The sequence below is a fragment of the Neomonachus schauinslandi genome, chromosome 7 (assembly GCF_002201575.2).
Source record: "Neomonachus schauinslandi chromosome 7, ASM220157v2, whole genome shotgun sequence".
NCBI classification, from domain to species: domain Eukaryota; kingdom Metazoa; phylum Chordata; class Mammalia; order Carnivora; family Phocidae; genus Neomonachus; species Neomonachus schauinslandi.
The window spans coordinates 112,771,601-112,797,116 of NC_058409.1; the positions used below are offsets into that span (position 1 = coordinate 112,771,601).

The 25,516-nt window shown below is 38.2% G+C and overlaps 1 pseudogene; it reads right to left on the minus strand.

Annotated features, from left to right (window-relative positions):
- Nucleotides 1–735: 735 nt before the first annotated feature.
- LOC110585223 lies at nt 736–24,981 on the minus strand (annotated as a pseudogene).
- Nucleotides 24,982–25,516: the final 535 nt, after the last annotated feature.

The following is a 25,516-nucleotide window of genomic DNA, read 5'->3' on the forward strand; positions in this document are numbered from 1 at the left end:
GCCATTCACTAACCCTGACACCAACTTAGCCTCTCCTCACAGCCTTCTTGCAGGAAGTCAGCCAGGTTTCAGGGAGATGAATATCTGTCTGTTTCCTTCTGACTCACTGAAATGTGAGTAAGTGTTTGGAACCAACCCTTGTTTGGGAGGCAGTATAGCTCCCTTCATGTGAGACAGGAATCTGTGTTTTGTCTCTGGGTGCTGGAGAGGAAAATGCACCCTTCTTTGCTTTTGTGCTCAGAACTGTACAAATTAACATTATGCTGGCATGAGGTACAGAATAAATCAGGAGCTATATTTTTCCAGAGCAGGCAAAAATTTCAAAGTTCAAGAAACAAAGAATCGACTCCTGCCCCACATTAATTTTAAAAGTAGAAAGGGTTCTTGAGACCAAACAGTTTGAGAACTCATGCCTTAATCTTCCTGGGAACTATTCTGCTTAGGTATAATTGTGCTGGACACCACATCCTGAGGAAATAAGATTAAGGCAGGGCTTTTAAAATCTTTGGTCTCAAGGAGGCCTTTACACTTAAAATTATTGAGAATCTCTCAGATGAATGGATAAAAAGATGGTGAAATATTGTATATATTTTCTAACACTTCCAAAGTCCTTTATTGGGCCAACAAGGCTGGGAGCTGCTCTTGGAGTGGGGTCCCAGTCCCAGTCTGGATTTTCCAGGTCTATGGTGCCTCTGCCTCTGTTCCTAACTGGGGCAGGTGGCCTCCTCTGACAGGCTACTTGGTTTGCTCCGTCAGGTATCCCCGGACCTCCTTGGAGTACCCCTGGACCTTGGACGGGGCCACCGAGAGAGCAAACATCAGCATAATAATGCCTGAATTCCAGGACTTGCAGATGTGAGAGTTAAACTTTGGAGGGACTGGGAGCTGGGGTATCTTCAGACTGGTCTGCTCACACATGTACTGGCTGAACTGGTCCATGGCTGAGGGGTCAGGGGGGCTACCTCCTCAGACTTCTGAAGGGCAGTCTGGCTCTTGCCACTAGGCCCCAGCAGCTCCTGGTCATACACCAGGTAGATGGTGCCCCCAGCCATACTGCCCTTGATGAGGAACCTCCTCAGCAACCATGCTTGGGGCACTGTGGTCGCTCAGCTCTGTGTGCAAGGAACAAGATAATGGAATATTATTCAGTCATAAAAAAGAAGGAAATCTTACCATTTGCAATGACATGGATGAACCTGGATGACATTATGCTAAGTGAAATAAGCCAGAGAAAGACAAATACTGTATGATCTCACTTACATGTGGAATCTAAAAAAGCCAACTCGATGTACAGAGACTAGAATGGTGGTTACCAGAGGCTAGAGGTGAGGAAAATGGGGAGATGTTGGTCAAAGGGTACAAACTTTTAGTTATAAGATGAATAAATCCTGGGTGTTTAGTGTACAGCATGGTGACTACGGTTAATAATATTGTATATTTGACATTTGCTAAGAGAGGTCTTAAGTGCTCTCACAACAAAAACAAAAAATGGTAACTGTATGAAGTGATGGATATGTTAATTATCTTGATTGTGATAATCAGATCACAATGTATATATATATATATCAAAACCTAATGATGTACACCTTATATATATATACAAATTATAATTGTCCATTATACCTTATTAAAGCTGGAAAAAATATGGAGGATCCCAAAGAACTTTTGTTTATGTGGATTATTTCTACCCGTGTTTATCATGTAAGAAATTGAAACAGATACATTTTCTTTTTTTTAAAAAAGATTTTATTTATTTATTTGACAGAGAGAGAGATAGCAAGAGCAGGAACACAAGCAGGGGGAGTGGGAGAGGGAGAAGCAGACTTCCCGCTGAGCAGGGAGCCCGATGTGGGACTCGATCCCAGGACCCTGGGATCATGACCTGAGCCGAAGGCAGACGCTTAATGACTGAGCCACCCAGGCGCCCGAAACAGATACATTTTCTAATATTTATATATTAATTCAACAATAAGGCTCTTATGTGTTAATGTAAATACAAAAAGTGTACAAAAAATAGCTATATTTCCCCAAATAAAGAAAATCATGAGAAGAATGGCATTGTCTTACAATTTTGCCAATCTTTTTAATGTCTGGCTTAAAAAATAAACACTTGATTTCTCATATCTGCTCCTGCATCCAATCTCTTGGGATAGGTAGTTTCAGTGAAATTATATTAATTTGGAATTAATCTGGTAGTTAGAAAAAACAGGACACAATTGTGGGTATTCCTGATACTGCCCCCAAACTAAAAACGTGGTAGTTTCTTAAAGACTAGTTCCAATGGGGAATCTGAAACCACATCAATAAACTTTTCTTATCCTAGTGTTGATTTGCAACCTCGGGAGTTCCTGGGGTTGAAATCTGAAACTGGCCTTCACACATGGAGGGCAAGGAGAGAGAGGAGAAAGAGGCAGACCTCTTCCTATTGGGGGGTTGCAGTTTTAATAAGCAAGGGAATTTATATTCTAGGTTTGTCTGGAGTGGCCACAAGATGAGTGAATTTCCACACTGCTGCCAGAATCTCAAGTTTATGTAGAGCCCTTAACAGGCAGGGTTCAGTCATATATACAGTTCAGATAGTCTCAATAACATATTACTTTCTCAAAGCTGTGTCCCTGAAGTGGCTACTAATGTGGGAACAGTAGGCAGAACCTACATTTCAAGGACAGGAGAGGAGATAAGGAGCTTCCAATTACCCAGGTCCAAATTGAAGGCCAACCAGCTGTCACATCCTCCTGATAACCTCCTCCAACATGTTGTGCATTAAAATTCATTGGTCTATCGAGCACTTTGAGTAGATCTTTCACCCACACAAAGTTTTGTCGCATCATATATTGATCATTTGGAAAATATTGGTTCACTGAGTTATGCAGATTTTCTAATTGTTGACACATTTCAGTACACAATATCAAAAAAATCATATCATCACCTATCTCATCAGAAAAGTCTTTATACATTGGGAAGCTGTCAAGCTCATGCTGGCATATACACATTTTCCAAAATTTCAATTTTAATTTGAAAACTTGAATTTTATCATTGGCAGCACATACTATCAGTTGTTCTCTGTGAAATGAAAGGCCCACTTCATTCATTTTTGAGAAATTTCTATACAATACCCAAGACTGAATAATCATAGTTTGTCTATCAATTGTTCTTTCAAGTAAAACTGGTGTTCCATGAAAAACGTGGCTAGTTCAGTTTACGGATCCTTGAGACAACCATCCTATTTCAGTGTGCAACACAAATGCTTTATGTGTATTACCAGGTTTACTCATGAAAAATATTTAAAAGACATGTACTGAAGAGTTGAGATTTAATAAAGGTAGTTAATTTTTCCTGCTTTGTCAAGGACATTCTCTCTCTCTCTCTTTTTAAGAGATTTGACAGAGAGAGAATGCGTGAGAGCACAAATTGGGGGGAGTGTGTTTCAGGGCAGAGGGAGAAGGAGAGATAGAATCCCAAGCAGGCTCCAAGCTCAGCATGGAGCCCAATGTGGGGCGTGATCTCATGACCCTGAGATCATGACCTGAGCCAAACTCAAGAGTTGGACGCTTAACTGACTGAGCCTCCCACGTGCCCTGTCAAGGACATTCTTAAGTAAAACTATCTTTCTCCTCCCTCCCTCCCTTCCTCCCTCCTTCTTTCCTCCTTCCTGGTTTCTTCTCTCCCTCCCTCCTCCCCTCCCCTCCTCTGTCCTCTTCTCCCATACTTCCTCCTTCCTTTCTCTCCACTGCTCCCCTTGCCCTCTCCCTCTCATTTTTTCTCTATGAGTGTCCAGTGGTGACGAATGCAGTGATTACTCTTACTGATCATTGTTCTTGCCCCATAGAGCAAATGCAAACACAGTGAAAAATGCAAATAATGTCTCAATATTAGTATGAAAATATTTTTGATCTACCAACCACAAAAGGATCTTGAGACACCCAGGGGCCACATTCTGAGAATACTATGGGATGGAGTGAGGCCTCTCCATTCTTCTCTTTCTAACTCTAGGCTGGAGTTTTTTAGGTAGGAGGCTCAGATGAATTTTCCCCAGCGTTCTCTCTGACCTCTTTGTATCTTTAAATCCAGCTCTTTGTTTATCTCATTCCCCCATGTACAATCACCTAAACTAGGATCCTCTGCTTTCCATCCTCAGGGCTACCACCAGTCCCCCCCGCCACCACACCATATCAATTTTGTCCTTATCCCAACAGAATAGAGAGCCCAGAAATGGACCCTCAACTCTATGGTCAACTCATCTTCGACAAAGCAGGAAAGAGTGTCCAATGGGAAAAAGATAGTCTCTTCAACAAATGGTGCTGGGAAAATTGGACATCCACATGCAGAAGAATGAAACTGGACCATTTCCTTACACCACACACAAAAATAGACTCAAGATGGGTGAAAGACCTAAATGTGAGACAGGAATCCATCAAAATCCCAGAGGAGAACACAAGCAGCAACCTCTTCGACCTCAGCCGCAGCAACTTCTTCCTAGAAACATTGCCAAAGGCAAGGGAAGCAAGGGCAAAAATGAACTATTGGGACCTCATCAAGATAAAAAGCTTTTGCACAGCAAAGGAAACAGTCAACAAAACCAAAAGACAACTGACAGAATCAGAGAAGATTTTTGCAAATGACATATCAGATAAAGGGCTAGTATCCAAAATCTATAAAGAACTTAACAAACTCAACACCCAAAGAATAACTAATCTAATCAAGAAATGGGCAGAAGACATGAACAGACATTTCTTCAAAGAAGACATCCAAATGGCCATCAGACACATGAAAAAGTGCTTAACATCGCTTGGCATCAGGGAAATCCAAATCAAAACCTCATGAGATACCGCCTCATACCAGTCAGAATGGCTAAAATTAACAAGTCAGGAAACAACAGATGTTGGCAAGGAAGGGGAGAAAAGGGAATCCTCCTACTGTTGGTGGGAATGCAAGCTGGTGCAGCCACTCTGGAAAACAGTATGGAGGTTCCTCAAAAAGTTGAAAATAGAGCTACTGTATGACCCAGCAATTGCACTACTGGGTATTTACTCCAAAGATACAAATGTAGTGATCCAAAGGGGCACGTGCACCCCAATGTTTATAGCAGCAATGTCCACAATAGCCAAACTATGGAAAGAGCCAAGATGTCCATCAACAGAGGAATGGATAAAGAAGATGTGGTATATATATACAATGGAATATTATGCAGCCATAAAAAACCCCAAAATCTTGCCATTTGCAATGACATGGATGGAACCAGAGGGTATTATGCTAAGCGAAATAAGTCAATCAGAGAAAGACAAGTATCATATGATCTCACTGATATGAGGAATTCTTAATCTCAGGAAACAAAGTGAGGGTTGCTGGAGTGGTGGGGGGTGGGAGGGATGGGGTGGCTGGGTGATAGACATTGGGGAGGGTATGTACTATGGTGAGCACTATGAATTGTGTAAGACTGATGAATCATAGACCTGTACCTCTGAAACAAATAATACATTATATGTTAAAAAAAGAAGAAGAAAGAAGATAGTAGGAAGGGAAAAATGAAGGGGGGAAATCGGAGGGGGAGATGAACCATGAGAGACTATGGACTCTGAGAAACAAACTGAGGGTTTAGAAGGGAGGGGGGTGGAGGGACTGATTAGCCCGGTGATGGGTATTAAAGAGGGCACGTATTGAATGGAGCACTGGGTGTTATACGCAAACAATGAATCATGGAACACTACATCAAAAACTAATGATGTACTTTATGGTGACTAACGTAACACAATAAAATAAAATTAAAAAAAAATTTGTCCTTATCCCTAACATTTCCATCTTCTACTTTCTGTGTGTATTGCTACTCTCTTTAGTTCAAGCCCTTTTGGTCTTTCCTCACAATGTCAGTCTCCTATGCAATCTCTCTGTGCTTTCTCCTCTCCTGTCTCCGATCCACTCTATACCATCAAAGTTCTCTTCCCAAAATGCAGGATTGATTTGCTGAAAATCTTTGGAAGTCTACAGGATGAAGTTCAAGCACCTTAGTGTTTAAGGTCCCAGTTGAACCTCAACCTGCCTCTGCTATCTCTCTTACCAAAACTCTTTCTTTTGTATGTATTATGATATGACTTGAATTTAGTAACGTGTATATACTCCAACTTCTCACTTAAATGTTGGATCTCTGAAATCTTACATGTTTACATCACAAGTGTCTAGTCCTGTACCTGGCAAATAGTTCCTAAAAATAATTACTACATTGAATTTCTGAAGAGTTCTACATTCTTCTCCCTAGACCTAAAAAGGGTACGGAATGTGAAATTCTATGTTACTCCTGGAAAATTTGCAATGAAATAACCAATGACTCCTCAGATGTTACCCAGTAAATCCATGACAAGACTGAGTAAAGTTCAGAATCCATTGTGTTTGACTCACCCACAGGTCTCCCGGCACCTGTTGAGTTGCATGATGTCCAGACACTTCCAACTTAAAAACAAAACAAGTAAACAAAACTAAAATAGTTCTATGTTCCTCAGGTCCCTGGAGCCATCAATTCATCTATGCATTTTATTCATACTTCTGTTCTAGCACTACTAGGATTAACTGTCCTTATTTGTTTTCATGTGTGTGGCAGACATGCAAAACAATCAGCCAGCTCTGCCCACAGGTTGCTCTCTGAGTTTGCCATGATTTCCCTCTGGGAGTCACCCTGCCTCCTAGGGATACAGAGAGACACCTGACCCTAGGGAGTTGTATTCAGGGTACAGAGATTCTAGAGGGTCTTTGCTGGGCACATGGACTAGGAATTCAGGTTCACTTGGGGCAGCCATTTTTTAAATGAGCATAGAAAAAGCCAATTAGTAACTTTTCATAGAAAACAGAAGGGAGAGACCAAGACACTGAGGCATGAATAAATTAGAGAGAGAGAGAGAAGGAAAGAGTGAGAGAGATTGCTTTAGTTCCTTTTCTCTTTCTGTTTTCTGTTTCTAGTCATTTGAGAGATCTGACTGCTCATTCCATGAAATTCCCTGGTGTCTTCTTAATATTTTCTTTTTCTTTTTCCTATTGAACATCCTTGAGGACAGTGACCATGTCTCATTAACTTTACTCACAGTCCCCAAAACAGGGCCTGACACCTAGTTGGTGGTCAGTAAATATTTCTTCCATTAATGAATAAACACATTTATTCAACTAACACCTAATTATTAAGATGAACCAGAGAAAAGGAGAAGTTAGGAAGTTTATCTCTTAGAACATGGAAAAGCTCAATGAGGGGAAAACGTTGTTCACATGAACCTCAGGATTTTATTTTGTTTTTTATTGTTGTTGCTTTTTTTTTTTTTTTAAAGAAATGTGTCATATGATGGATCAAGTCAGCTGTATGGTTATTTGTTACTCTGCTGTCTCTGGAAAACTTGGATGTTTCAGTTAGAGATATAGAAAGAAATGACTGTATTTTTCAAGGAGGAAAATGCAATCTTACTTAAACTAGCCCAAGTCAAAGAATTGAAAGGATATGAGGAAATTTCAAAGAACCCAAAGATGTGAATTAATTACAGCCTGGCCTCAGGGACCTAAAATGGAGACTGGAAAAGGCAAGAGCACAGATCATTTTATACAACTTTGAGCAATGGTGTGAGTTGTTGGCTTTGCCTCCCTGCCTGTACCTGCTCCATTCTCCTCACTGTGGATTTACTTCCTCTTTAACTCTTCATCACTTCCATGGCCCTCTATCTTCAAACTTCAAGTGCCTTTAGTTTCCATGGCACGTCTGTAGCCTTGATTCTATGAGACCTAATTTTAACTCAGTACATGGTCTTCTTCAGTTTGACACATTTATAAGACCACTCACAATGACATTTTTTTTTTCTTAAGTCCTCTGCTAAGAATACACAGTCTTTGATTCTGCAGGTAGCTTTTATTCTTTTCTGAAGCTGAGACCCCTCCTTTCTCAACCATTTTGCAATTTAACATTGAGTGCCTCCTATGAATCACTTGTTTTAGTTGAAGTAATTTTGATTGTGCCAGTTAGATTGGAGTCTGTCCTTCTAAATGGAAACACATTTCAAATGTTTAACATTAAAAAGTCAAACAGAGCCAATTTTGCCATTAGGATTTATTTGACTGTCAGGTTAATGAGCTTTGTTTACACATCAAAAGAATGAAATCAGTGAAGATGGGAGAGCCTCAGAAGATTAGGAATTTAGGTTTTGCCAGGCATCTTAGTCTTAATCATTAGATCTTTTCTGCTTCTACGTCTTCTATTATGCTATACAATAAAGCAAAACTTTTATTCCTGGCTCACAAACTTTGGTCCATCTTATGGTCTTCTAGTATTTGTTTTTAAGTTTTTTGCATAATTCTCCTCCAGACTTCTTACCTCTCTTTCCCTCTTACATTTTTATAATTTCTAACATGATCCTTCACTTGGATTAAGTTGAGAATCTTGCAAAAACATCACTTTTGTCATTTATTCATTTACTTAACACATACCTACCATGTGCAAAATAATAGTCTAAGCACTGTGGTAGGAACCAATATGTTACCTGGCTATCCTCTATGAGCTTGAAATCTCATTACTTAATATTATCTCCAGAGTCTTGCTATAGATGAAATCATATGAGATATATAAGCAGAGAATACGGAAGTTTGGCCCGGTTTATGCCATTTAATGTAATGAAAGAATATTTAGGCACATTTTCTTTAGATTCTCCGTATGAACCTTTATAAAAGTACAGTTATGTGGAAAGTAGTTTCTTCTATCAAAAACCTCTAGATCTAAAGGTAAATGAAGATGTTTCAAGGCTTAATTTCATGGAGCACTAACATTTTTCAAGTCTATAAAACCATACATTTTCCCATGGTATAGTATGGTAATGTAGTTCATTTTCTTCTTAGAGTTGTGGCCCATGACATAGACATAGAGGTAGTGGCTTTCACACAGTTATAAATGGAAACTCATCAGCCTTGCAAGCCTCTGAGTGCAGATGAGATCCCATTCAGGCAAATGCCCCCAAGTGTCCTCCTTTCACTGTTCCCACTTTTATAACTAGGGCTCTCAACTCATGAACTATTTCTTATGTCCGTGGGTTATGACTTCCACACCTGCACTGGGAGATCAGTGCTAGTTGCTGTTGGCCCCTGCTGTTTGAGGCCCGTGCTCTCCCTCACCACTAAAAGGGCATAGATCCTTTTCCATTTCAACAACTTATGATGACTTCAGGCTTCATGTTGCCAGGTTTGCTTGGGACTCTGCCTTAAAATGAGGTGGCTGCTACCTCCCCTTAGACTGACATTCTCTTAGATGGAATCCCCAGAAGGCTTGCTTATGCCCCAGTGCATTACAAGATCCAGTCAGATTTACCTATGGCCATTCTTTCCTCCCCAACCCCCCCCCCAGGATGCATAGCTGGGTCCAGAATAGCTGGGTCACAAAGTATTCAAACAAGTTACCACATTTATCCAGAAACACTATTTCCTCTTGACCTTTGGCTCTGTTTTTGAGTCTGGCTCAGAAATTTTTTCCACCATATTTCCTTGCAATTTGGCTTCTGTTCTTTTCCATTCTCTGCTTTCTCCTTCCCCAACTACCTAATTCCACATGACATATATGACTAAAACTCAGCTCCAGCCCTAGCACAAACACCTTCCATATGTTTATATATATTTTTTTAAGTATAAGATTTTAAGTGATTATATTTGTATTTTAACAGCTGCATTGAGGTATAACTGATATACAATAAATTGTACATGTTTAAGTTGTTCAATTTGATGTCTTGGCATTACATATTTATATCTTAGCACACTTTTAAATAATATTAAAAGGTTTTTAAAAATACATGCAGTTGTGTAGGGGTGTGTGTATATGTACTCATGTATGCATGCATATCTGTGTGTCCTCAACTAGAGGGCCCAGGGGAGGCACTCAGAGAAGGCAAGCTAACTTGAGGACCCAGACAGAGACTGAGGGTTAGTCTGGCAGACCCATATATCCATTTGAGCTATGAGACTTCCAGGAAAAGAACTACCCCTAGGGGAGGGTAAGGTGTAAAACATTGATCCAAGAAACAAGAGGTTTTTAAGGGGCAAGATTAATTTGAGTAAAACAAGGTGTCCATTCTAAATCCTGGAGCGGGGGGTTGATATTAAAAGGATTACAAAGCAAAACGGTAAAAATGGTACTAACATTCCAGTGATAGAGTAAAAGATAGTGAGACATTTTTGGCTAAGTTATAACATGAATGGAGTGGTAAATATTCTCATTTCAACAGAAACATTACTGGGCCATGAACCAGAGGAGGAAATGATTATAAGTTAGAAGCCACTGAAAGGGTTCAGAGTACACCCCCCAAAATATGCCACTTTGACATAAGGATTATTTTGAGTAAAGGCAATAGAGAATAAACAGACACAAGAAAATCTCTCTGCATTTTCCTTTCTACCAGGAAGGTCAGGACAATTCTTCATCACCAGGGATAACTCTAGACTCTTACCGGCCTGGAGAGGGCACCAGAGAAATCTACGTAACAAACCTTATCCACTAGCTCTTAACTTTCATGAGTTTCTCCATATATTTATCTTTCCATTATTTGCTGCCCCAAAAGCCTAAACCACTTTTCCTTTGTCTTGTAATCTGTCTACAAAATTGTTGTTCTTTGTTAAGATGCTATATAATCCCCACATTCTAACCACCCCTTTGAGTTACCATCACTGATTTTCCCATATGTATGCTTGATGGACATGTTAATAAACTTGTTTTGTTTTTCTTGTTAATCTGTTCTTTGTCCATATAATTCATAGGGCCCTAGCCATAACACCTAGGAGAGTAGAGGGAAAAGTTTTTTCCTTCCTCAAACCACTAAGCACATACAAGTGATCAACACTAAGAGCAGGAGAAGACCACAGTGACCGGGACACCATGCCATGCAGTCCAGGTTGAAAGTTGGGACCATGATGGTAATTAGAGGAGCCAAGGAAGAGGATGACAAGAGGACACTTTTGCTGCTAATTGGTATGTGCGAGATATACATTCTAGTAACCCACAGAAGATCAGAAGGAAAGATTTAGGCCTGAGGTTCCTACACATCTCTAAGTAGGACTTGAGTCAAAGAAATGTTATTGTAATACTATAAGCTAACTACTGAATGCCTCAGGCTGAGAATCTAAGATACATACACATCTGCTTGGTACATTATACATTACTGTGTATAAGTTGCCTTTCATTTTTGATTATAGTCTGTTTCCATCCCACCTCCCAAATTAGGGTTACTTTATATGCTCCTCTTACTGGCTTTCCATATTTGCAGCAAAGCAGCAGAACTTCCTGTATTTATCATCTTTGGGTTGTAGGTTGCAGAGTGAATATGTGGATGAAGAAGATAAGTGACAAACATCAAGGCTGATCAGAAAAGATTAGATCAACCAGTTCCATAGTCAGTTTCTGTACATTAATATATAACTTAATTTGAACCAAAACAAACACCAGCTGTTGCTCTTTTACATGGTTAGAATATAAATGTATGTTCTATAAACTGGGGCAAAAAGACAATGTGCAGGGCGCCTCGTTAAGCGTCTGCCTTCGGCTCAGGTCATGATCCCAGGGTCCTGGTATCAAGTCACACATCGGGCTCCCTCCTCGAGGGGAAGCCTGCTTCTCCCTCTCCCACTCCTGCTGCTTGTGTTCCTGCTCTTGCTATCTCTGTCTCTGTCAAATAAATAAATAAAATCTTAAAAAAAAAGAAAATGTGCATATTTTTGACTAAAAAATAATCATTTGTTATTGCCATCCACAGTGAGAATTACAACAAGCCATTTAAAATAGTTTAAATAAGTCATTTGAAATTTAAAGGAAAAGCCCTAAATTGTTGCCCTAAATTATTACAGAAATTAAAAATCCATATATACGAAAGAGACTACTCAGGATAGGGAGCCGAGAAGAGGGGAGTAAGATAACTATTTACTGTATACCAAGTGCTAAGAATGCCACATGTATTATTATTCCAAATTTATTTTATTTTGGCTTTTCATCACAACTTATGGGCTGGTATTATGTTCTCTACTGTGTGAGTGAAGCTCATTCTTAGAAAGCCAAGGTCAGGACACTTGTCCAAGCAAGTGCAGCTCTCAGTGCCAGAGTGGGCATGTGGACCCAAGTCTCCCCTATTCCAAAGTTCATTCTCTTTATTAGGTGGCCAGATTACACTTTGAGATACAATATTTTAAAACTGCTTTATAAGGAAAGCATCAAATACATTTATCAGGTTGTTCATGCAGCTTATAAAATCTGAGTACATTTCAACTCAGGCAATACAAGGCATATAACTATGTTGAGTACTAGGCATGATGGTCTTTCAAAGCCATATTGTCTCATAGGAAATACAAAACAAAAATAGCCAATTATAATATAATCACAATCCCCTCCTGCCACCACCCTGTAAGTTTCAAAGACAATAAAAACTAACTAATAAATATATCATAATCACAAAATACATCCATACAATGGAATACTTTTCAGCAGTAAAAAGGGAAAACACTGATATATAAGGAACATGGATAAATCACAAACACGTTATGTTGAATGAGAAAAGGCAGATACAAAAGGCAGATACTTTATGAACCCTCTGATATGACCTTCTGGAAAAAGCAAAACTAAATGGACAGGAATCAGACCCATTGAGAAGGCTGGGACAAGGAGAGAAAAGTGACTAAAATGAGCATGTGGAAACTTTTAGGGCAATAGAAACATTTTATATCTTGATTGTGGTGGTGGTTACATGCTTTTGTGCATTTTTCACAACCTGTAGAACTGCTGATTTGGAAAGGATAAACTACCGTATGTAAATATCTGAATCATCGTGATTTAAAAACTTTTAAAATCCAAAGTAAAAAGAGAATATGTTTATAGAAAGAGAGATAGATGGGGTAAAGTCTGGGCTACAGAAACGCTGTCTGGGGAAAGAGCTCGGAGGGAAGTGAACTTAGGAAGTGAGTTAAGGAAACAAAATGCCAATGTTTATGCCACAATGTCTAGGAAAGGAAAGAAGAGAGACTAATTCTTCATATTTAATTACATCTTTAAAAGGCACTTTCAATGTAAGCACATTTGCCTGACTTGACCTTAAAAATTGATTAAAGAGAATGGTTGTTTCCTTTTATAGTCAGTGGGAGTAATACTTAAACATAATGCAAATGCCTCATTGGAGAAGTAGGTAGCCCTAGGATGTCTGAGCAGTCCCCTCTTCCTCTCTTATTTCTATCAGTTCAGGATGCCTTCCTGACAATGCCATCAAATGCAATTCCATCAACATTTCTGGGAAAATCTTGTATTCATTTTCATTTTTGCCTCAGCTAACTTCTGAATTCTGTGCAGCAAGAGAAGTTACTCTCTTCATGCTAAATAGGTCTGGTCACATTCAATCCAGCACATGTTTACAGAGTACCTATTGTGGCTAAGTAGTGCACAGAAAGCAGACGCAGAGCAAAACAGAAGTACAAAGCATCCTGCCCTCAGGAAGCTGACAGGAGACTTGTAGGGTAAGGCGTGCTCAGGCAACAAGGGCCCCTGCTTGGACTTTGCCTGTGTAGGTCTGGAGGACCGAAGGGAGAATTCACCTGGAGTCAGTCTGCTTTCAGTTTGAGGAGCTTTATAATTGGAGTTACCCTAATGGAGGAGCTAGATAAAACAAGGTCTGGCATCTGAAAAGAGGACAACTTTGATTACAGAAAAGTGTCTGTCCTGGCTTCTGTTGGTTGGTTAAGATAGAAAGCGTGTCTTTTCTTTCTTTCTTTCTTTTTTTTTTAAGGATTGGGACCACAAGTGTATCAGAGAGAAATATAGGCAGAAGGAAGGTATTCTCATCCCCATTTTAGAAGAGAAGACAGCACAGTACCTTTGTATTGAGGATGCCATCAGCAAAAGATGCCACTGGCAAGAACTAGAGGAAGAAAATGGCAGACACCACTTGATAACCAAGAAGTTGTGCTCATGAACATAAGACAGCCCTTTGGGAATTCGTGAAAGAATTGGAGGGGGTATATTTTTAAGGACCAGGAATAGGTAGACTGCAGGTCAAAGAACAAAGGGTTGGATATATCCAAGGATATTTGTAACTGTTAATGTGAGCCCAGTTTTATCTTCAGAAGGGACTGGAATAGGTATAGATGCGTAAATGTGTATGTATAAAACTAAAATGTCATTTAGTGCCATATGGACTGGGACAGACCATAGGAATTTAGAGAAGAGAGAAATCATAGTGTGCCATTCAGTAGGACTTCCTTGAGAAAGAGAGACTGGAGCTTGAGAGTCAACACATTTAACTCAAAACTCTGCCAAAAGCATTTTCCAAAGAATTGTCAGAAAAAATTACCCTCAGATAAAAACCATCTTTTGATATCTCTTTAGGGGAATGGTGACTGCTCCTCAGTTTTCAGGTATAAAATTACTTGCATACAGTAGATACTTAATAAATGTCTGTTAAATTAATATTTTTATAAATGAATAAAGTCTTGAATATTTTAAAATAATATTATGGTTTTAGAATTTTAAATGTTAGATGAGCCTTACAAAGATGCGGTGTAGATTCATGATATGAGGAACATGTGTTAAATCATTCTGAAAAATATTTTTAATTTTTCCTTTGTACTTCCATAGAGTTTTGGAGTTGAAAAGGCTTTCAGAGATCCTTCCTCGTCTGAAGTTCCATTCATATAAGAATAAACTTGATAGTAATCATGTTGATTATATCTGAAATACCATTTAAGTGGACATTATGAGTTTAATCACTTAATACCAAATCCCACCCAACTCATCTCTAGTATATGTGCTGCTGAAGCGAGCACTCACCCAACTCATCTCCTACTTCTGTTATAGACGCTGGAAGTTAAATATTCTATTTCCCTTGCAATGTGGAATGGTCATGTAACACCATTATGCAAGGTATAAGTAGAAGTCTGCTGGGAGGAAGGAATTCTCTGAAATGTTTTACAATTCTAATTTTTTAAAAAGAAGGATTGGCTTTCTACCTAACTTCTTCAAGCTTGGGACACAGATATCATTCTGGAAGGGGCAACAAACTGGCTTGTGACAAAGGCCAGCAAAAAGGCCAAGAGAATCAGGATTTCTAAGAGCTGACCATTATATCTAAGATCTTAAATAAGTGGTACTAATTTCTTGACCTATGGCAGTGCCATACATGAGCTAATATATTCTTTGTAAAATGCATTCTTTCATTTTATAAACTCTCATAATTCTATCTTGTCACTATGAAAAAAGATTGTTAGATGCAAAATGCATCATAGCTGTGTTGTATTTTATGTTTGCACTGTCATATGTTGTCTTGATTTTTAAAATAGTTTATCATATTGTAATGATCTTAATATCTTAATCTCCAATTTTGTTGATTTTTTTTTTTGGATAAGTTAAAACACTCGTCTGAGAGTCTTGACAGTTGGTAGAAGGAAAATAAATTGACAGACATTAACTTGAGAGGCAATTTTAGATATTAAAATAATATGGAGACAGGAAAATTAAACTAAGTGTTACTTTGCACAAGAAGTAGTAAGTTTTTGGGATGCAATACTCTAAGATACAATTAATAGGTTAAATAAGATTTAGATAAACGGACTAACACTTTGGTTAATACAGAGTTAATATTAGAATTTGAGATACAAGAGCATGCTTTCAAACAATTAGTGCTTCTCAAAAGCAGAGCAGGAATTCCAGCTGGAGTGGTGAAAACCTCACTCTTGGAAGAGCCTGAAATAGGCTGGGTCATACTATCAGGATGTTGTAGAGAAATTTCCAATACTGGATGACTTTTAAATTGCCTTCAAATCTATGAGTCTATGACTAATGACCATACTATATGTTCATAGTTTTCCTCCCAAAGAGATACAGATAAATAAAACTTTACTCAGATTATCAGTTCTTGCACTCATTCAATAATAAACAAATATTTTCTGAGTACCTACTATGTGCCAGTTATTACAAAGATAGATGTGTGTTCTTTTGCAGCTCTCTGTGTTTTCATTTCTTTTCCCATGACTTCTGAAATCCTTGCTGTTGGGAGAAATGATTTTGGAACCAGATAGAACTTGGTTTTTATTTCAACATTACCACTTACTAGCTTTATAACCTTGAAGTAGCCCCTTAACTCCTGCGAGTCTCAGTTACATCACCTGTAAAACAAAAATAATAATAATATCACCACAGTGTTAGTGATAAGATGAAATAACATGTTAGAAAATTGCCTGGCATGTGAGATGTAGGCAATAAATGTTGATTTTCTTCCCTTTTTTCCTCTGCTTGTAGAAAAATGGGAGACTTCACCCAGCCCCATCAGTTCCATTCAAAACTACCTGCTTCACATGTGCCAATTCTTATAGCTCTTACAGAATACAAATGACTTTGCATTTAAACATACAATCTTCATTCATGAAGATATGGTCCATCTTAAAAGGTGAAAAACTGCTGTGCTGTCAAATAATACACTAATTGGAATCTTTGCCGAATTACCCACCTTATAATGATGAGGTATGCAGAGTGGGTAGGAATGAAAGAAGGGTTTGAAAAGTGAATGAAAAGGAATAGCAGATGGTACTTGGGTGCTAATAGAATATAAAAGTCTGAGAGTAAAGGAAGGAAGAAAATAGAAAATGAGAGACTCAGCATGTGAAACTAAAGAGCCCTGGGCATTTCATCGAGGATGGTTAGAGTCTCCAGCATGGCTAAGTTCCAGCTCCACTAATTATAGTCTGATGACCAATTCTGGATACTATCCTTTATTTACCAGGTTGAGGCATTTCCACTCTTGCTTTTGGAATGTCATTTGGGATTGTGGTATCTAAATGAATTCCTGCCACACATGCTCGGTTGAAAGATACTACAAGAATAAAAAAAATAGCTGAGCAAAGTGGAAGCTAAAGACCAAACCTGCAGATGTTTCAATGCTGCTTTTATTAATTCAAGCCAGTTCTTGCCAGTCAAGTACTAACTGGGGCATCGGCACATGACCAAACTGCATTCATCTGTGAAGGGGCTGGCAGCCTGGGTGCCTACACACAATGGTGCTTGTTCTATTATTCCTGCCAGAAGGGAGGAATTGGACCATTGTAACTGGAATTTGTGCAGGTCAGGGACTCTACGCACTAATTTAAGACTCAACTCTCAGAGTGGAATGACTCCATGATTCTGCTCTAATCCACACAGAAATTTTCATTTCAGCCACCAACGAGTCCTTGAAAATCTGCAAGACATCAAATTCAGCTCAAGTATAAACCTGGATTTCTGTGTACTGAGAAATTCCAGGGATCTCCTTCTTTCTCACAAAATTAGACTCTTCCCAGGTCTGAAATTGTACACATCTTATAGTTCATTTTGTCTGATATTCATACAGCCACCTCCGGCTTTCTTATGGTACCTCTTGGCATGACATATTTTTTTCCCACCATCATTTTCCTTTCAATTGATTTGTGCCTTTGAATCTAAAGTCTGTCTCTTCTAGAGGGCATATAAATGGACCTTATTCTTTTTATCAGACTGACAATCTCTGCTTTTTGATTTGAGTGTTTAGACCATTTACCTTTAACATAATTATTGATATGGTTGGAGTAACATTAGCTATGTTGCTGTGTTTTCTATATGCCTCGTGTTTTGTTTGTTCCTCTGTTTCCCCTTCACTGTCTTCATTTGTTTGTAATGCTTGTAATGTAATGATGACAGCTCTTGTTTCTGGCAAAAATTCTTTCTTTTTCAAGGATTGTTAATAAAATAACCCAGTTGATTTTGCATAATCAGTGGGGCCACACTTGCTATTATACTTAGTGAGACTACCTTTCCCATCTTTCCGTATCCACTCCTTGGTGTCTGGCCCATCCCACCCCTGTTTGAAGAAGTAGGTAAAAAAAGTAATTATTTGACATCTGGACTATGGAGAATTCTAGTATAGCATATATATGTGTGTATAATAATTATTAACTTAGAGAGAATGTGAGAGGGATAGTTTTTCTTCTTGTTGTCAGCTCCAGAGTGAGGGAAAGAATTTGATGGCTATCACCATTTTAATATGAAAGAAAAATTAAAAAGAGAATGTAAGATTTTTAGAAGGTACAGGGTACCATGTTCTCTGTGATATCAAGCATATCAAAGTAGAAATATGTAAAAAATAAGCATGTATGCCCAGAAGAAGGACAATAGGATGTTAGCAATTTCTGGTGTTATGACTCTTTTTAAATTATTTTTCTGTTTTTCAGATATCCTACAATGTGTATATATTCCCTTTTACCCTAATTCTTTCCTGATTTAAAAATGGATACTCATTTATTTAAAAACAAGTCAAATAATATAACTATTCTAAAGAAGAAAATAGAAGTCACCCCTAGTCCTCATTGATCACTTCTCTTCGGTGAAAATTCCTCCTGACATCAGCCTGTGGATTATTACATTAATTTTATAAAAGTGAAAAAGACACCACAAAGGACGGGAAAGCAAATGTTGTGCCTATGCCCTAGGCCTTACAAATAATAAGTTCTGATGTATGCCATTTATTTTATAGCGGATATATCCAGATTTTTTCCTAGTACCTCCACTGTGTACTCTCATCCTGGGCGAAGAGTGATATGGCAGAAAAACTACTTATCTCACAGTGGAGAGAAAAGACAGGGCATTGGAGACATGTGCTGACACAAATTAGTACAAGACTTTGTAAATAACTTCATAAGTCAGCCCATTTCTTCTGTGAAAGTACCTCAGTCATCCTACAGCCTGGGTTGAGGATGAAAACAGTGACAAGATGAACCTGTGTAATTACTGCTAAAACTCCTTCCTATATTTTCTTCCAGTCCTTATATATTAAATAATTATATTTCTTTGAATTATAGATTAAATAAAGAAAATAACTTTTTTTTCATTTCTTAGTTTTTTTTTGTTGTTGTTTCTCACCATGTGGTCCAATCTATTGTTATACAACAGATAATTTATTATTAAAACATCCCATTAGAAGAAGATATGTAGTAATACGGATTCTGTGGCTTTTGTGTCAAGTTTGCAAAAGACTAATCACATTGCTATACTGTGTACAGGAAACACCACAGACACACTTAATTTGCTTTTGTTTTTTCCTTTTAGACCATCAAAGTGAAAACCTACTAAGGAGCTTAAAAAAAAAAAGCTGGAGCTTTGGAGGAAATACTAATCTTGGATAAAATTTATGTACTTAAAATCACAGCAATCACAATCTTCTTTGAATCATTAAAAAAAAATTCATAGATAAGACAGGATGCTCCTTTACCTTGACGTAAGATGCACAGCTGATGCACAAAATAAGAAAGAATTATACCAAAAATACCAAACCTCTGACCTCAAATCACTGTACGGGATACACCATATATTGGATATTCAAAATACTCTTTTACTCTCTCAGCTATTTCTAACTCTGTCACTTTAATGACTGTTACCTGATAACTGATTTTTAAAAATGGTTTTAAGTTAGGCATCTAATAAATTACTAGAGTCAACAAAGGTTGTGCTTCTTTGTTCTTGAGGAGATGAAAACATTTTCTTCTAATGAGTTTGTCCAATAAAAGTCTTACAGAAATGCACATACCCTTAAGTTATTCATTTTAATAAGTTTATTCTGAGGTAAATAAAAAAATACACAATGCAATACACCTTATGTCAGACCATGCTGAAAACTTTATTGGATATGATACAGGTTTCAGGGCAGTAGTTATTATATACAATATTTTTCTTTTTAATCAAATGGATACAATTCTTCACACTGTTAACAATTTTACACCCTCACAGTAGTAATACACAGTACACCATTCTCTTCACAGGCCAATGTTTCCTAATGAAGACAGCTGTTGCATCCTGCAATAAGGCCAAGAGATGTCAGAATTAAATGCGAAGTATCAGGATGTCCTGTATGAAATGATTCCAGTATGAAGAAGATCTGATGTGTTGCTGCTTCAAATGATTGTTTTTACTTGAGACAAAGTGTACTAAACTCCAGGAAATTAGTCCCAGCTAATAAGCAAGGCAGAATATATTTTTATTTGATCAACAATTTACTTGTGCAAAGTACATGTGTTAGTATAGCATGTGGGTACGATGTGGTCTAAGGAAGCTTGCGGTATTTTGAGAAAGAAGGGTGTATATATAAAAGATAAATAGCTTTATTTCCTCTCCCCAACCCCCCTCCATTTTTGTTTCTGTCTCTCAAGATGCAAGAAGCCTTGGGGGCATGACAGGAAGACTGCCAGTCTCAGTCTTTTGCAGAAGAGTTTCTAAAATTCCACTTAGTCTTTTTTTTCCCCCTAACGATGTGACTTGAAATACGGTAAAATCAAATATCATCATAGTTGGGAGTGTCACTGGTCCCTAGTTTACGGCCAGGGTTTCTGTGGTGTGTCAGATAATTAAAGGATTTCCAAGTCTCAACTCACCAGAAAAAACATGCAACCATGCAAGGTCCTGCAAGGGGCACGAAGTTTATAATGGCCTTGCCAAGGAAATTCCAAATCAAAACAAACCATCCCTAGTGTGCACTTGAGAAGAGAAGAGACCAACTGAAAGGCAGAAGGCAGAAGGCAGAAAGATCCTGCAGATGGGCTCTAGCTCCTGCTGTCCGGTCCTCACGGCACGGAAATTCTCCAGCCAGTGGCAGGAGGCAGATGCAAGGAAGTCTTAGGTAAAGTTCAGCACTCATTAGTTATGGGGGAAAGGTTCTGATATATTTAAAGAGGCAAAAAAAAAAAAAAAAAAAAAAAGCTGACCTCAAAGCAGAGTACATTTGAAGTGATAACTCGCCCTTGCATATTTTTCAGTATGGTAAATTTTCAGCAAGAAGTGTTTATGTGTATATCTGATATGGAGTGGGGCCAGGCTGATCTGGGGTGCAGTGAATTCAGGAGTTAAGCTCAGGCCTTTTCTAGAGGCAGAAGTATCCATCCCCATTGCTTAAGACCTGGACCTCCCGGTGCCAGATGTCGCAGGGAACGATGGGGCTTAGGAGCTCCTTCAGGTTTCCTCAAGGTAGATGGTTAAAGGCTGTTACTTGGAATTTTTAAATTCAAGGTTAAATTTTAATATGATGATCAAAGATACTGACTTGTTCACCAGATTACAATGTTAGATGTTAGCTCTATTTTTATTGTTTTAGATAAGATGTTGCACAATAGTGCTTCCATTTGGGTAACAGCAGAATTGAGCCTTTTGTAATGTACTGCAGCGTTAACATCTAGGGGTGATTTCAGAAGTTCTGTGTAGGAGAGGTTTAGGGACAGCAGTTTGATATTAAGGGGTTGCCGAGTGGACTCATCTTGAAGCTGTGTTTGCATTAAAAAATTTCTGCTGTTTACAATTAAATTACATTAAAAAATAGTATCAGTCTGAAGATTTTAGAGCCCTCTTTTAATTTTTTGGATTATTATGTCCATGGGTGAGGATGGAGATTGTAGGGTGCTGGTGGCTACATCCTACCCTTGGCATAGTTGCTGACAGCGTCCCACAAAGGTTGGTAAATCTGTTAAAGATATTACTTCTCTGAAATACAGGGCATTTTGTCCCTATTACATTATGCCTATATCATGTTATGCCTTTAGAGTGTCACAGAAGAACTGAGGCCTGAAATCCTGTATAAATGATCAGTTCACTGAAGCTGGTATTCACAGCAAACAGAGAGCACATACAAACAGATTTTCCTCCACTAGTCTTCTTGAAAATCTCCCTTGGTGGTGGTGGGGGGAGGGGTGATCACTAATGCAGAGGATTTGAAAGGTGTTGAAAATAAACGAAGGATGCAGAGGATATTATTTTCTAAAAAAGGATTTGCCAGAAGCCTCCTTATTTGAACAGTAACGTGACTGCACTAAGCACATGAATCATGCTCTAAACCTGGGTCTTCCCTAGTTTTCTGAGTGTTGTGCCAAGCAAGACAGTTAATTCGTACAGAGCATATTACCACGTTTGACAAAGGCATTATCCTCTATGAAAGCACACTGCCTGCAGCTGGAGGCGCGGCCATTCACCCTACAAGCTGTGGCCCTTGCAGGGGATGCCTGGGGAGAATGTGGGCACAGCTTTTCACAGCCGCTACAACCCAGCTTGAGTCAAACACGTGCAACCACCTTTTGCTTTTGGTACAGATATTTGTTTTCCAGTTGAGTCTAGATATTGGTTTTGTAAAAGGAAAAGAGAATATATATATTTATAGGTATTAATAGGTATTTGCAAGTGTAGGTACATTTATTATGGTTGAGTAAGCATCAAATTTTACAAAAATATCTCCCTCTATAAGCCTCATTTTTTTTTAAGATTTTATTTATTTATTTGACAGAGAGAGAGACAGCAAGAGCAGGAACACAAGCAGGGGGAGTGGGAGAGGGAGAAGCAGGCTTCCCGCTGAGCAGGGAGCCCGATGCGGGACTCGATCCCAGGACCCTGGGATCATGACCTGAGCCGAAGGCAGACGCTTAACGACTGAGCCACCCAGGTGCCCTATAAGCCTCATTTTAAGCATACTGATGACATGGAAATATTCAGAGATTAAATTGCCCATGACTTTAAGGCTCAAAGAAAATAAGTGAATAAATTGGACCACTGAATTTCAAATTGGATCATAGAAATTACAAATATTTGCAAAGGATGAACTTTCACAGTATCGTTTCAGGGTTCTGGATTCCTCAAGAAAGTAAGACAGCTTCTTTGTGGCTGTGAAGGTCTGATTTTCATTGTGTCACCCTTTGTATTTTCTTGCTTTCAACTCCTTGCTTCGCCTGAAAGTTTATATCATTTTATTAATATTAAAGGAAAGCTATAATTCTGGAAATTGAAATTGAAGAATGAGGGATAGCATTGTCTGCTGGGCTTGAGATGAGCATTTAAAGCATAATCTGAAATATGATTATATGGTGTGTATTTATGTATGCATATATATTTAACATGTTATATCTCTGTATCTATTATCTAACTATCTATCTATCATCTATCTATTGTCTATTATTGTCATCTAATCTATTTCAATGGTGTGCTGAAGCCAGCTTATACTGGTTCATGAGAGTTGACAGATCAATTTTCAGGAGTTTTGCAAGCTGGTTAGGGTTATATTGGTAGCTTGAAAATGGCCATGGCAAGCCTATTTAAATCACGGAAATTGGCAAGTTATACAAATCAGGGATTTTTTTTCCTTCTGAAAAGCCAGCTGTTGAATAATTTACCAATATACCATTCTAAGTTTGGTCTGGAAAGGGACTTCATACATATTTTAGTTCACAGTGGAAGAAATAATCAATTTTGTAAAATACCAAAGTTAAAAAAAAGTTTTTGGCATAAACTCATATTCTTACATAGCACTCACTTTTCTTATTAAGTGCTTTAGAATAAAATGATAGTTTAGTATATTTCTTAATCATTGATTATGTTTTAGAACATTTGTACTGTTGACTTATTATTTTAATCAAAGCTTCCACATTTACATCTTTTAGATAGTTGCAGAACTGTGCACTAACGTTAAATATTAATGAAAATGAATGAATGAATTAATGAAAATGGATGAATCAAACTTTTCTTGTTGGTGTAGCTTTTGTGTTTATTTTTTTGTCGTTTTTGTCAAACCCTGTCATTTGGTATTATTGAGGTATTTCGTATTTGATTTGTGTTTGTCCATTCGTGTGTGTGTACATGTGTGTTTACACACACATACAGATGCTCACACATATACACACATAAAGCTCAACAAATAATAGTATTAGGGAAAAGGGATATTGGTTCATTAAACATTCTATTTGAAAACTGGGAACTTATGTTAAGAACTGTGCCAGGCTTATAAGTAGCTATTTGATCTGTCCGAATGGTTCTTCCTCTCTTTTCTAACAACTTCAAAATGCCATTGTTTCCATCTTTCCCCTCTGGGTTAATATCGTATTTGGTTGAAATGTGCACATTCCTGCTTTAGTGAATGCTTTGCCTAGCAGTCATAGAGGCCAAGTGTGAATTTAAGTTTACCTGTTCGATTTACTTCTAAGAATGTGCTGAGATTGGAGCTGAGCTGCCGAGCAGGCTGTGCAATGTGGCGACTCTGAATAAGAGAGACCTGAGTTCTGTTGGGCAAAGAAAGAACAGGTGGGAAGAATGACTTCTGAACCTGGAGATAGGTAGTGGGAGTGAAGGAAACTCCCGAAGTGGATATTTCTGAACAATGACCAGCAGGAGGATATCAAATCTCTGGAAAGATTGAGCTTTTCTTCTAGTATTGATGACCTCAGCACTTCCCAGGTGCATGACTTTGATCATCGGGATCTTAGACATAGATGTGGAGAGCTACGAGGGAGGCCGACTCTGAGTCGGCCTTGGAAATTCCTTGGAAATTAGTTTTAAAAATTAAACCTATGTCATTTAATTTCTCCCTTGATTTGATGCTTTTTGAGAATAGTAGAGTCCAGGACTTCCTGGATAAGTTGCTGGACAGGTGCTGGTCTTGTGATGGTCAGCCCGGTGGAGAGATGGAGTTGTTACAGAAGTATCAGCAAATTTTACAGCAGTAGTTCACACATGCGGCTATAATACATTCATCCACTGTTATTTTCCTAAGAAACGGAGCAACCTATGAGCTTATGCTACAGTAGAGTCCAATGCACCATAAGGATCACTTCAGGAGCAAAGAAGCTCATACAGAGGTGTGATATCTTTCTGTTGGTGCAAGTTCAAACCTAAGATTCTTTAAAATACATTTCCAGAGTTCTATTTAAATAGGGATATGCCACACTAAAAAAGCAGTGGCTTCTTGGTAAAACGCAATACTGAAATGGAATACTGACTTTCATAAAAATAAGAAATGTGTTTGGAAATTTAAATACCTTTTAAAAAATTAAAAACAAACATACTCTCACAGCTTGAGGGTTTAAATGAACCATGTGCCAAGGAGCTGAGAAAGCTCCTACTTTGGGTTACATCCTGGGACTGCTAACGTTCAAAAGCTGCCCAGCTGGGCATTTCCGCGGCATCTGCATGTTCCATTCAGAAGCCATCTTAGCATATCCCACACACAACACGGCTTTTCATGACAAATCACTGGTATGCCCCACAAAATTGCTGTGAAGTGTTGTTTTCAGCATAAAAGTTTTGAGTTTTAGGGCTCATGTCAAAATTAAGCATGTTCTGTGAAAGCTTAAATTAATCCTTCCAGTGAGTTGCCTTTAAACAAGTCTATCTTCGTTTTCCATCAGCTCAATTGTTTCTAAACACTTTGAAAACAAAAACCAAAAACCAAAAAACTTTCCAAGTACAGAACCGAACACAAAGATGCTGGATGCATTCTCTGTGACTTAATTCTATTTTCAGTCCATATTTTATATATACTCTATCCAGGAAATTTTCTCATTTAAATAGGGAGAAGTGATCTTTTTCAGTTAATTCCTTTCTTGTCATTTACAAATGTTGACTATCATGCTGAATGTGGATATCCATCAGGAACCAATGGAAAAAGTGTAATTTATCAATGATCATAAAAATCTTTTTATGCATTCCTTAAATACTCTGGATGCTGATTTAATATATAAACAT